Source organism: Phoxinus phoxinus, assembly GCF_949152265.1.
Source record: "Phoxinus phoxinus genome assembly, chromosome: 7".
Lineage (NCBI taxonomy): Eukaryota > Metazoa > Chordata > Actinopteri > Cypriniformes > Leuciscidae > Phoxinus > Phoxinus phoxinus.
The window spans coordinates 1457580-1471474 of record NC_136882.1 but is presented as its reverse complement, the minus strand read 5'-3'; positions in this window follow the sequence as shown (position 1 = coordinate 1471474).

Sequence of the window (13895 nt, the reverse complement as noted above, 5' to 3'; positions counted from 1 at the left end):
CCAGGTAAATGGATTCCTTTGTCCTTGCTTCATTAGTTTTTTTTAGATTACTAAGTTTGTTCTATTGCATGGTGTTTGTTTTTTTGTGAGAGCTTGTGTGTTCAGTCTTGTCAATAATTCCAGTCTTTCAGTTCCTTGTCACTCTCGCCTCTGGCTAGAAAAAGTTAATATTCAGCAATATTATTGATCCGACTGTACTGACACTATTGGATGAGACCTGAACTGAACTGATGATAGCATCATTGTTTTCTGTTCAACTGCTATATAGATTAAATGAGCTAAATTAATAATTGATGATCTTTACAACGGAACTGGATCAACACTGAACACTTCCTCTGAACAATGACACTATTTTCTTTTAGAGTCGCTGTACAGCTAAAGTACAGCTGTCATGATTCCTGTCTGAGGCCCCGTTTACACGAACATGGTTATTTTGAAGAACGGAGAACGTTTGTGCCCTTCATTTACACGCAAACGGAGAATTCTCCTCTGAAAACGATTCTTTCTAAAAACTCCGGCCAGAGTGGAGATTTTGGAAAACTTTGTATGCATGTAAACTGAGAAAACAGAGTTTTAGGAGCCGACGTCACAGTATGAGGCAGAACTTGCACTGCGTCAAAAGTGCGGCCTATGTTTACATTTTCATTTGGCTACGGTGATCATGGACACATTCAGAGTAGCAGTCGCATTTATGTTGGCGCAAACCCTTTTTTTGTTCAAATCTTTGTTCAAAAGAGAAAGAGGAAGTGATGCGTTGCTGTTGTAGCTATTTTGGGGATTCTGATTGGCTAACGTGGGCTTGAGCTTCTCGTTACACTGCCACCTACAGGTTTGGCATGCTCTTGACGGCATATACACGGGTTCGTGTAACGAACACTTTTCTGAAAACTGACAGGTGTGCACGATGTTATTTTTGAAAACGGAGATGGTGAAATGTCCGTTTGTGAAAATAGCCGGCCACGTGTGAGCGTAGCCTAAGTTACAGTGTTCTCTGTTCTCGTTGTTTCGGTGTTCATTCCTGTGTCCTGTGGCAATGTTTGTAGTTTTCTCTGTTGATTAGTCTTCCTCAGGTGTGTCTTGGTAAATTGTTAAGCTTGTTTGCTCCTGTGTATTTAAACCCTATGTGTTTCATGAGTTCTTTGTCGGGTCTTGTCCTACATGGATGCATGTTTGGTGTGTCTCATTTTGTTCTCGGTTTCCTGGTTCCTTGGTCTCTGTTATGGTTTTGTTTGTGTATTTTCTTATTAAACTACTTTGCATTTGGATCTTGCTCTCCCTTTGTTTCTTGAGTTCACCCAGCCTTACAATATGACTGAAGCACTGTCTCATTTTGGTTTTGGATATTTATTTAAATGTTGGGTCAAAATCTTATATTTTAAATTAATAGCTGAAGTTGAACTAACAATACAATAGCAACGCCTTTTAATATATAAAGATTCACAACAATGATGCCCTTTGTCATCAATGATTTTTATTTTAGTATTAGAGACTTTAGCAAAATCTGTCAGAAGTAACTCTATCATTAAGAACATTGAGGCCATCGGATTGTACGCAGACGATATTCTTTTCCTCACCAAACCTGAGAGATCTCTTCCAGCGATGCTCAAATTTATTGATAGTTTTTAAAGTTCTCTGTCTATAAAACTAACAATAAAGGCATCAACTGTCTTCAATTTATAAATGGATTTAATGGAATTTAAATATTAATCCAATTAATGGATTCAAATATTTGGGTATAGTTATTACTCCTACAATTAACAGGTTCATTCCTGTCAATTACAATCTAGTTAAAACAAAAGTCACTGAATCTGATCAGATGATCCTCCCTAACAATCTCATTGATTGGTTGTATAAACATTATGAAGATAGAAATTCTTCCCAAATTCCTGTATTTATTTTGCTCTATTCCACTTTCCTATCCACTAGTTTTTTCTCTAATATGAAGTGGAACAGCGGCAAACACCTTTTCATGTCAATGCACCGACTGTTAATAAATATCGAGCTGTTTCTGGCAGATCTGACTGTGTGTGTTTGTCCAGCCCCTCAGAAGAGCTTTATATAAGACAGAAATCTGTCAGACACTCATCTCTCAGACCAGATCGAGGAGAAGCTGCTCTTCTGACTCCGGCTGCAGTCCAACAAGTAAGTATGTTTCTAATACTGAGCACTTGTGGACTCGTAGTTCATTTGAAAACATGTATTCTGTAGCCAATGTTATTTTGTATTACAGATTTATCAAATATGCTAAACAGAAATTAATCAAATAGATTAAAAATTGAAGATTAGAAATTTAAATATTGAAAATAAAACACCGGGGTAAGGAGATAATAACCTTGACCAGTGTTGTGCAAGTTACTTCCAAACTGTAATACATTATAGATTACTTGTTACTGTTATTTAAAAGTAATTGATTACCTTACAATATTACTGTCTCAGAATTGTAATGCGTTACATTACTCCTGTATTACTTTTGAGTTACTTTCACCAAAATATCTATGGGCTAGGACTGTAACGATATGCGATATGAAACCGAAATCGCGACACTCAGATCCACGAACCTGCAGAATCACGACACACTACTGTGTTAGAGTTATCCTTCCCGTCCAGATCCAATGCTACCACATCTCTAAATTACTATTAGTATTATTTGAAGTTAACATTATAAAATACATAGACCTACACCACAAAACTAGTTGAGGATTAATTGTTTAAAATTGGGGAATTCCAGCGTTATGGACGTGATATTTGCAGTCAAAACTGGAAATATAAATTCTCTGAAAATGCATTTAATAACAATATATTGAAACGTCTGTTTATCCATAGGCTACTCCCTTAAAGGAGTCCAGACATTAGAAAAATATCAGTCTACACATGGATTTTATATTTAATATGAGTGAAATAGACATGCATGCATGCGTGACACAAACAAATCTTTAACTTTTAGGAGGCAAAATATTGTTTAGTAATTCTATGAATTACACTGCGCAAATCAAAAGTAATACTAGTAATACTAAATATAGCAGACAATAGATAGCAATCACGACACGGAGGCACCGGCGCGTGAACCGGAGCGCGTCTCATAAATTAACCGAAACTCAGCGTATAAGGTAGCCTACTCCACAGACCTGAAAAATATATCTATATTGAAATGTCTACTTTTAAACAGAACAATTCAAAACTCAAGGAAACAGACTGCTCTCTGCTTATGTAATCCGTAGCCTATGAAATGTGCATTCTCTCTGGCGCATTCACTACTGTGAAGATCGCGAGTCAGTCGTCAGCATCGTCAACTTCATCTTTATTAATAAACACTTAAAATGTCTCCTTGCTATATTTGACATATTCATAAACAATCATTGCTTTTGCTGGTTCTTTGTGACATCTTTAAGGTGCTTTCGCCGCCGCCACCCTTACATGTTAGGCTACATGATTGCGTCACCACCGCTTCAAAAACATGATTGCGTGATGAAAACATGATGAAAAACATGAAAAATACCACCTAAACATCGCCTAACTGCTTAGAAAGAAAACACAGAACAAATAAAGTAGCCTAATGCGCATACGTCCATCTCACGAATGTAGGCTACAGTCTTCTTCATGCCATCTTCACCCGTTAGCTGCTTGCCAGCGTGAGCACAGAGGCTGAAATCATGCCTCACTCCTGTAAAAAATGTAGCCTATCGCTATACAAATATATCAGACGCTGCCATTTAGTCTTTATTTACAACTGGACACACCACACACGGCTATTGACTGACCATGAACGGGTAACTTAGCCTACTTGCATTTTTCATTCGTTAATGTCTCTTTTTTTACAGGTAAAACTAAAAGTGTGTTGTAACGCAAGCGTTACTGAACATGTAACGAGTAAAATATTACTGAAAATTGATTAGTAATGCCTTACACTACTGCGTTACAGCAAAAAGTAATATGTTACTGTAATGCATTACTTTTGTAACACGTTACTCTAACACTGACCTTAACTAATTGCCAGTTTAACAAAATATTGGATATAAAAAAATCATACTTGCTTGTATGTTTGTAAAATATGAGAGTGTTTGGGGTTTGCTTTACATCAAGTCATTAACCGCTTAAGATCCGAGACTATTTTTGGGGATTTCCGCCTGGATTTACATACCCAAATTGAAAAGCTTACCATTTCAACATAGTTTTGTCAAAATGGACAATTTTGGTGTCATTTTACAGGAAACCCTTTGAAGTTTCATAAAACAGTGTTAAAATTGATAAACATTTAAGTATATGTTGTCTGAGTTGTAATAATAATAAAAAAGGCGCTTTTTTATTTTATATTCATTTTTGAAAGTGTATAACTCAGGCCCTGTGGGCTCTAGGGCCATTCAGACAGTTAAGGCTGTTTCCTCTATATGCAAGCAAACACTGGAAAAAATATTTTTTTCATTAAAAAATGAACAAAATGTTTTTGTCACCACACCAGTGTTGTGCATCACCGGACCTCTGGAGATATGATGTAGAGGTCTGCACTCCCGCGGGACCCGCGGGTCGCGACGCAAGACAGTGCGGCGCGGGACAAATTTTGAAAGGTCATTGCGGGAGCGGGCGGGATGATGGAGGTGCACTTGCGGGAGCGGGCGGGATGATGGAGGTGCACTTGCGGGAGCGGGCGGGATGATGGAGGTGCACTTGCGGGAGCGGGCGGGATGATGGAGGTGCACTTGCGGGAGCGGGCGGGATGATGGAGGTGCACTTGCGGGTGCGGGCGGGAGGGATGATACGCTGCACTCCCGCAAATGAAATATGAGAGTAAAGTAAAATATATAAATGATTAAAGTAGCCTACATAATTTGTAGTTGTGAGGGAGATTCTGTTTGGCAGCAATAAAAAAGTTTTAAACAGCCTAAACTTGTGGATGTTGTCGTTTGGGGTCGGGCGGGGCCTAATCTCACGCACACTTGTTTATAGAGACAATTCCTTCCCGGCAAGCTTCAAGTTCAAAATAGACAGCATGGACGATGTGTCCCAGCCTCCAGCGCACCGTCCGAACGGGCTTTCAGCATTTGTGTTCGCATACTGGAGCAAAGACGCAGTGTGCTGAAGCCCTCATCAGTAGGCTAAACGACCTACTTTTCCTTCATGGTTAGCCTATTCAAATAACCCGATAGCCTAAGGAGCAGCTGCTTGTTTTACCTTTATTTTGATAATTTTCATTTAGACATGCTGGTAGCGACCTGCTGAGTTTTTTTATTTTTTTTAATGAATATTATTATTATTATTATTAAAAGGTAAGCCCACGCTATTTTCAGTTTAACACCTGCACTGAGGCTCAAAGCCCAAATCGTTTTAATTTTATTTCGAATGTTCATGCCTAGCCTATAATGTGACCAGAATTATCTAATTTATAATTATTAGATAGATAATAATATTACCTAATCCAATTGATTTTATATTTTTTGTTTTTGGTTACTGTTAGCCTATTGTGAATATTATGCTATTCGTAATATGGGACCGTTTCGTGTTTTGTGATCACATTTTAAATGTTTAACTGGCCTGTGATATAGTCTATAGTCTAGGTAGGCTATAAGAATGATCCGTTTTACAAATGTTCCTATGTGTAGGCCATACCTAAGGCTGTTATTTTTTTATTTTTATTTTTATTTATTTAGGCTGTTTTTGTGTTAGGCCTACACGTGAATTAAGCCTATTGGAATTTGGGCCGATTTATGTTTATCTTTATTATTACGGAGGCCTATTTCTTGTTTTGTAATGTATGGTTGAACATATGGCTTAGTAATTAATTTGTTACCAAGTATTGGTAAGGAATTATGTGCGCACGCATTTTTTTTCCAAGACCTTCCGTGAGACAGAAAGTGAACATCCATCCTGCCTGCCATCTTGCGGGAATTTGCGGGCGGGAGCGGGACATAATATCACAGATGCGGGCGGGAGCGGGACTAAAAATGACAAATCTTTGCGGGAGCGGGACTGAACACTGCGGGAGCGGGCGGGAGCGGGACTGAAAATTGTGTCCCGCGCAGGTCTCTAATATGATGCTATGATCTCAGTTCATTCGAAAAGGTTTTTATTACAATTATAATTTTTCTCAGTTATTTTTCTCTATTTTCAGATTCAATCATAGGCTCGTTCTTGCGCACTATAGCTCGTTCACACATGCACTCTTCAAAAACAGTGCTTTAAATCTCTTTACAAACTAAAAGACGTAAATTACATTTGTATATATTCTAAATAAAAGACACAGATTGTACTGAATGTCAGCTTGCTTATTTTGCTCAAGATAAGGATTTATTGAGTCCACATGTCATGCAAACTAGAAACTCTGCTTCTAACCACAAGTCGAGATCTGTCGCTACAAACACACAACTTTGCGATGCTGGGGTGCATTTCCCGTACAACTATACAGCACACTCACTCGCTGTCCTCCTCCTCGGTCTCCACTCACTCACTGTGCTCCGCCTCGGCCCCACTCACTCGCTGTCCTCCTCCTCGGTCTCCACTCACTCGCTGTCCTCCTCCTCGGCCCCACTCACTCGCTGTCCTCCTCCTCGGCCCCACTCACTCGCTGTCCTCCTCCTCGGCCCCACTCACTCACTGTGCTCCGCCTCGGCCCCACTCACTCGCTGTCCTCCTCCTCGGCCCCACTCACTCACTGTGCTCCGCCTCGGCCCCACTCACTCACTGTCCTCCTCCTCGGCCCCACTCACTCACTGTCCTCCGCCTCGGCCCCACTCACTCACTGTCCTCCTCCTCGGCCCCACTCACTCGCTGTCCTCCTCCTCGGCCCCACTCACTCACTGTGCTCCGCCTCGGCCCCACTCACTCGCTGTCCTCCTCCTCGGCCCCACTCACTCGCTGTCCTCCGCCTCGGCCCCACTCACTCGCTGTCCTCCTCCTCGGCCCCACTCACTCGCTGTCCTCCTCCTCGGCCCCACTCACTCACTGTCCTCCGCCTCGGCCCCACTCACTCGCTGTCCTCCGCCTCGGCCCCACTCACTCGCTGTCCTCCTCCTCGGTCTCCACTCACTCGCTGTCCTCCGCCTCGGCCCCACTCACTCGCTGTCCTCCTCCTCGGCCCCACTCACTCGCTGTCCTCCTCCTCGGCCCCACTCACTCACTGTCCTCCTCCTCGGCCCCACTCACTCGCTGTCCTCCGCCTCGGCCCCACTCACTCGCTGTCCTCCTCCTCGGTCTCCACTCACTCGCTGTCCTCCGCCTCGGCCCCACTCACTCGCTGTCCTCCTCCTCGGTCTCCACTCACTCGCTGTCCTCCGCCTCGGCCCCACTCACTCGCTGTCCTCCTCCTCGGTCTCCACTCACTCGCTGTCCTCCGCCTCTGCCCCACTCACTCGCTGTCCTCCTCCTCGGTCTCCACTCACTCGCTGTCCTCCTCCTCGGCCCCACTCACTCCCTGTCCTCTGCCCCACTCACTCCCTGTCCTCCGCCTTGGCCCCACTCACTCGCTGTCCTCCGCCTCTGCCCCACTCACTAGCTGTCCTCCTCCTCGGCCCCACTCACTCCCTGTCCTCTGCCCCACTCACTCCCTGTCCTCCGCCTTGGCCCCACTCACTCGCTGTCCTCCGCCTTGGCCCCACTCACTCGCTGTCCTCCTCCTCGGTCTCCACTCACTCGCTGTCCTCCGCCTCTGCCCCACTCACTCGCTGTCCTCCTCCTCGGTCTCCACTCACTCGCTGTCCTCCGCCTCTGCCCCACTCACTCGCTGTCCTCCTCCTCGGCCCCACTCACTCCCTGTCCTCCGCCTTGGCCCCACTCACTCGCTGTCCTCCGCCTCTGCCCCACTCACTCGCTGTCCTCCTCCTCGGCCCCACTCACTCACTGTCCTCCGCCTCTGCCCCACTCACTCGCTGTCCTCCGCCTCAGCCACACTCACTCACTGTCCTCCGCCTCAGCCACACTCACTCACTGTCCTCCGCCTCGGACCCACTCACTCACTGTCCTCCGCCTCGGACCCACTCACTCCCTCTCCTCTGCCTCGGCCCCACTCACTCGCTGTCCTCCTCCTCGGTCCCACTCACTCGCTGTCCTCCTCCTCGGTCTCCACTCACTCACTGTCCTCCTCCTCGGTCCCACTCACTCGCTGTCCTCCGCCTTGGCCCCACTCACTCGCTGTCCTCCGCCTTGGCCCCACTCACTCACTCTCCTCTGCCTCGGCCCCACTCACTCGCTGTCCTCCGCCTCAGCCACACTCACTCACTGTCCTCCGCCTCAGCCACACTCACTCACTGTCCTCTGCCTCGGCCCCACTCACTCACTGTCCTCCGCCTCGGACCCACTCACTCCCTCTCCTCTGCCTCGGCCCCACTCACTCGCTGTCCTCCTCCTCGGTCCCACTCACTCGCTGTCCTCCTCCTCGGCCCCACTCACTCGCTATCCTCCGCCTCAGCCACACTCACTCACTGTCCTCCGCCTCAGCCACACTCACTCACTGTCCTCCGCCTCGGACCCACTCACTCCCTCTCCTCTGCCTCGGCCCCACTCACTCGCTGTCCTCCTCCTCGGTCCCACTCACTCGCTGTCCTCCTCCTCGGTCTCCACTCACTCACTGTCCTCCTCCTCGGTCTCCACTCACTCGCTGTCCTCCTCCTCGGTCCCACTCACTCGCTGTCCTCCTCCTCGGTCCCACTCACTCACTGTCCTCCTCCTCGGTCTCCACTCACTCGCTGTCCTCCTCCTCGGTCTCCACTCACTCACTGTCCTCCTCCTCGGTCTCCACTCACTCGCTGTCCTCCTCCTCGGTCCCACTCACTCGCTGTCCTCCTCCTCGGTCCCACTCACTCGCTGTCCTCCTCCTCGGTCTCCACTCACTCACTGTCCTCCTCCTCGGCCCCACTCACTCCCTGTCCTCTGCCCCACTCACTCCCTGTCCTCCGCCTTGGCCCCACTCACTCGCTGTCCTCCGCCTCTGCCCCACTCACTAGCTGTCCTCCTCCTCGGCCCCACTCACTCCCTGTCCTCTGCCCCACTCACTCCCTGTCCTCCGCCTTGGCCCCACTCACTCGCTGTCCTCCGCCTTGGCCCCACTCACTCGCTGTCCTCCTCCTCGGTCTCCACTCACTCGCTGTCCTCCGCCTCTGCCCCACTCACTCGCTGTCCTCCTCCTCGGTCTCCACTCACTCGCTGTCCTCCGCCTCTGCCCCACTCACTCGCTGTCCTCCTCCTCGGCCCCACTCACTCCCTGTCCTCCGCCTTGGCCCCACTCACTCGCTGTCCTCCGCCTTGGCCCCACTCACTCGCTGTCCTCCGCCTCTGCCCCACTCACTCGCTGTCCTCCTCCTCGGCCCCACTCACTCACTGTCCTCCGCCTCTGCCCCACTCACTCGCTGTCCTCCGCCTCAGCCACACTCACTCACTGTCCTCCGCCTCAGCCACACTCACTCACTGTCCTCCGCCTCGGACCCACTCACTCACTGTCCTCCGCCTCGGACCCACTCACTCCCTCTCCTCTGCCTCGGCCCCACTCACTCGCTGTCCTCCTCCTCGGTCCCACTCACTCGCTGTCCTCCTCCTCGGTCTCCACTCACTCACTGTCCTCCTCCTCGGTCCTCCGTCCTCCGCCTTGGCCCCACTCACTCGCTGTCCTCCGCCTTGGCCCCACTCACTCACTCTCCTCTGCCTCGGCCCCACTCACTCGCTGTCCTCCGCCTCAGCCACACTCACTCACTGTCCTCCGCCTCAGCCACACTCACTCACTGTCCTCTGCCTCGGCCCCACTCACTCACTGTCCTCCGCCTCGGACCCACTCACTCCCTCTCCTCTGCCTCGGCCCCACTCACTCGCTGTCCTCCTCCTCGGTCCCACTCACTCGCTGTCCTCCTCCTCGGCCCCACTCACTCGCTGTCCTCCGCCTCAGCCACACTCACTCACTGTCCTCCGCCTCAGCCACACTCACTCACTGTCCTCCGCCTCGGACCCACTCACTCCCTCTCCTCTGCCTCGGCCCCACTCACTCGCTGTCCTCCTCCTCGGTCCCACTCACTCGCTGTCCTCCTCCTCGGTCTCCACTCACTCACTGTCCTCCTCCTCGGTCTCCACTCACTCGCTGTCCTCCTCCTCGGTCCCACTCACTCGCTGTCCTCCTCCTCGGTCCCACTCACTCACTGTCCTCCTCCTCGGTCTCCACTCACTCGCTGTCCTCCTCCTCGGTCTCCACTCACTCACTGTCCTCCTCCTCGGTCTCCACTCACTCGCTGTCCTCCTCCTCGGTCCCACTCACTCGCTGTCCTCCTCCTCGGTCCCACTCACTCGCTGTCCTCCTCCTCGGTCTCCACTCACTCACTGTCCTCCTCCTCGGTCTCCACTCACTCGCTGTCCTCCGCCTCGGCCCCACTCACTCGCTGTCCTCCGCCTCGGCCCCACTCACTCACTGTCCTCCGCCTCGGCCCCACTCACTCGCTGTCCTCCGCCTCTGCCCCACTCACTCGCTGTCCTCCGCCTCGGCCCCACTCACTCGCTGTCCTCCTCCTCGGTCCCACTCACTCACTGTCCTCCGCCTCGGACCCACTCACTCCCTCTCCTCTGCCTCGGCCCCACTCACTCGCTGTCCTCCTCCTCGGTCCCACTCACTCACTGTCCTCCGCCTCGGACCCACTCACTCCCTCTCCTCTGCCTCGGCCCCACTCACTCGCTGTCCTCCGCCTCGGCCCCACTCACTCACTGTCCTCCGCCTCAGCCACACTCACTCACTGTCCTCCGCCTCGGACCCACTCACTCCCTCTCCTCTGCCTCGGCCCCACTCACTCACTGTCCTCCGCCTCGGACCCACTCACTCACTCTCCTCTGCCTCGGCCCCACTCACTCACTCTCCTCCGCCTCGGCCCCACTCACTCGCTGTCCTCCGCCTCGGCCCCACTCACTCCCTCTCCTCTGCCTCGGCCCCACTCACTCACTCTCCTCCGCCTCGGCCCCACTCACTCGCTGTCCTCCGCCTCGGCCCCACTCACTCACTGTCCTCCGCCTCGGCCCCACTCACTCACTCTCCTCTGCCTCGGCCCCACTCACTCACTCTCCTCCGCCTCGGCCCCACTCACTCGCTGTCCTCCGCCTCGGCCCCACTCACTCACTGTCCTCCGCCTCGGACCCACTCACTCACTCTCCTCTGCCTCGGCCCCACTCACTCACTCTCCTCCGCCTCGGCCCCACTCACTCGCTGTCCTCCGCCTCGGCCCCACTCACTCACTGTCCTCCGCCTCGGCCCCACTCACTCACTCTCCTCTGCCTCGGCCCCACTCACTCACTCTCCTCTGCCTCGGACCCACTCACTCACTCTCCTCTGCCTCGGCCCCACTCACTCACTCTCCTCTGCCTCGGCCCCACTCACTCACTGTCCTCCGCCTCGGACCCACTCACTCACTCTCCTCTGCCTCGGCCCCACTCACTCACTGTCCTCCCCCTCGGCCCCACTCACTCACTGTCCTCCCCCTCGGCCCCACTCACTCACTGTCCTCCGCCTCGGCCCCACTCACTCCCTCTCCTCTGCCTCGGCCCCACTCACTCACTGTCCTCCGCCTCGACCCCACTCACTCACTCTCCTCTGCCTCGGCCCCACTCACTCGCTGTCCTCCGCCTCGGCCCCACTCACTCACTGTCCTCCGCCTCGGCCCCACTCACTCACTCTCCTCCGCCTCGGCCCCACTCACTCGCTGTCCTCCGCCTCGGCCCCACTCACTCACTGTCCTCCGCCTCGGCCCCACTCACTCACTCTCCTCTGCCTCGGCCACACTCACTCGCTGTCCTCCGCCTCGGCCCCACTCACTCACTCTCCTCCGCCTCGGCCCCACTCACTCGCTGTCCTCCTCCTCGGCCCCACTCACTCACTGTCCTCCGCCTCGGCCCCACTCACTCACTCTCCTCTGCCTCGGCCACACTCACTCACTGTCCTCTGCCTCGGCCCCACTCACTCGCTGTCCTCCGCCTCGGCCCCACTCACTCACTGTCCTCCGCCTCGGCCCCACTCACTTGCTGTCCTCCTCCTCGGTCTCCACTCACTCGCTGTCCTCCGCCTCGGCCCCACTCACTCGCTGTCCTCCTCCTCGGTCTCCACTCACTCGCTGTCCTCCTCCTCGGCCCCACTCACTCGCTGTCCTCCTCCTCGGTCTCCACTCACTCGCTGTCCTCCGCCTCGGCCCCACTCACTCGCTGTCCTCCTCCTCGGCCCCACTCACTCGCTGTCCTCCTCCTCGGTCTCCACTAACTCGCTGTCCTCCTCCTCGGTCTCCACTCACTCGCTGTCCTCCGCCTCGGCCCCACTCACTCGCTGTCCTCCGCCTCGGCCCCACTCACTCACTGTCCTCCGCCTCGGCCCCACTCACTCGCTGTCCTCCTCCTCGGCCCCACTCACTCACTGTCCTCCGCCTCGGCCCCACTCACTCACTGTCCTCCGCCTCGGCCCCACTCACTCGCTGTCCTCCTCCTCGGTCTCCACTCACTCGCTGTCCTCCGCCTCGGCCCCACTCACTCGCTGTCCTCCTCCTCGGCCCCACTCACTCGCTGTCCTCCTCCTCGGTCTCCACTCACTCGCTGTCCTCCTCCTCGGTCTCCACTCACTCGCTGTCCTCCGCCTCGGCCCCACTCACTCGCTGTCCTCCGCCTCGGCCCCACTCACTCACTGTCCTCCGCCTCGGCCCCACTCACTCACTGTCCTCCGCCTCTGCCCCACTCACTCGCTGTCCTCCTCCTCGGTCTCCACTCACTCGCTGTCCTCCGCCTCGGCCCCACTCACTCACTGTCCTCCTCCTCGGTCTCCACTCACTCGCTGTCCTCCGCCTCGGCCCCACTCACTCACTGTCCTCCGCCTCGGCCCCACTCACTCGCTGTCCTCCTCCTCGGCCCCACTCACTCACTGTCCTCCGCCTCGGCCCCACTCACTCACTGTCCTCCGCCTCGGCCCCACTCACTCGCTGTCCTCCGCCTCGGCCCCACTCACTCACTGTCCTCCGCCTCGGCCCCACTCACTCACTGTCCTCCGCCTCGGCCCCACTCACTCACTGTCCTCCGCCTCGGCCCCACTCACTCACTGTGCTCCACCTCGGCTGGATCTATATGCAAGCAGTATACTTCAATAAAAACAAACTCAAAATAACCCTTTTCAGAACAACCACTATGTAATGACGAGATCAGACAATGAACAGAACAAACACAGGGCTATATACAAAGACAGATAATAAATGGAAACGAAAAACAGGTGCATGTCGTAATCAAACAATGAGTATCCATGGAAACAAATGCCAACACTGGAAACAGATCAGGAAACACTGAAAAACCATTCGTTTTCTGAATTTTTATTTTTAATTTTTAGTCCTCAAGTTCAAAAGGGGCATTTTTCCATAAAAAGTGCTTCTTCTGCTAGATGATTAAACGCATTGAAATAAAAGCTGAGGATTATATCATAAGCTATCTTAAATTTTTCCTCCCTTGTATATAAAGCTGTTTTGGTAATCAGTGAGCACAATCTATGGAAGGACTTAATTAACCTCATTCATTTGGTGTGGAGATTGAATGTTTGCTTTATAATAATAATAATAATAATACATTATATTTGTAACTTTATATTATTTATATACATTGGGCCCTATTTTGACGATCTGAAACGCAAGTGTCAAAGTGCAAAGCGCAAGTAACTTTGTGGGCGGATCCCGACGCTGTTGCTATTTTCCCAGCGCGATAAATGACTCTTGCGCCCGACGCAAATCTAAAAGGGGTTGGTCTGAAGTAGCTTCATTATTCATAGGTGTGGTTTGGGCGTAACGTGAAATAAACCAATAAGAGCGTCCTCTCACATTCCCTTTAAGAGCCGGCGCGCTTGTTTCGTGGCGGATTGCTATTAACGGCGGATTTGCCGGCGCACGCCAGGAGCGGTTCACAGCCGAGGAAACCGACGTTCTCGT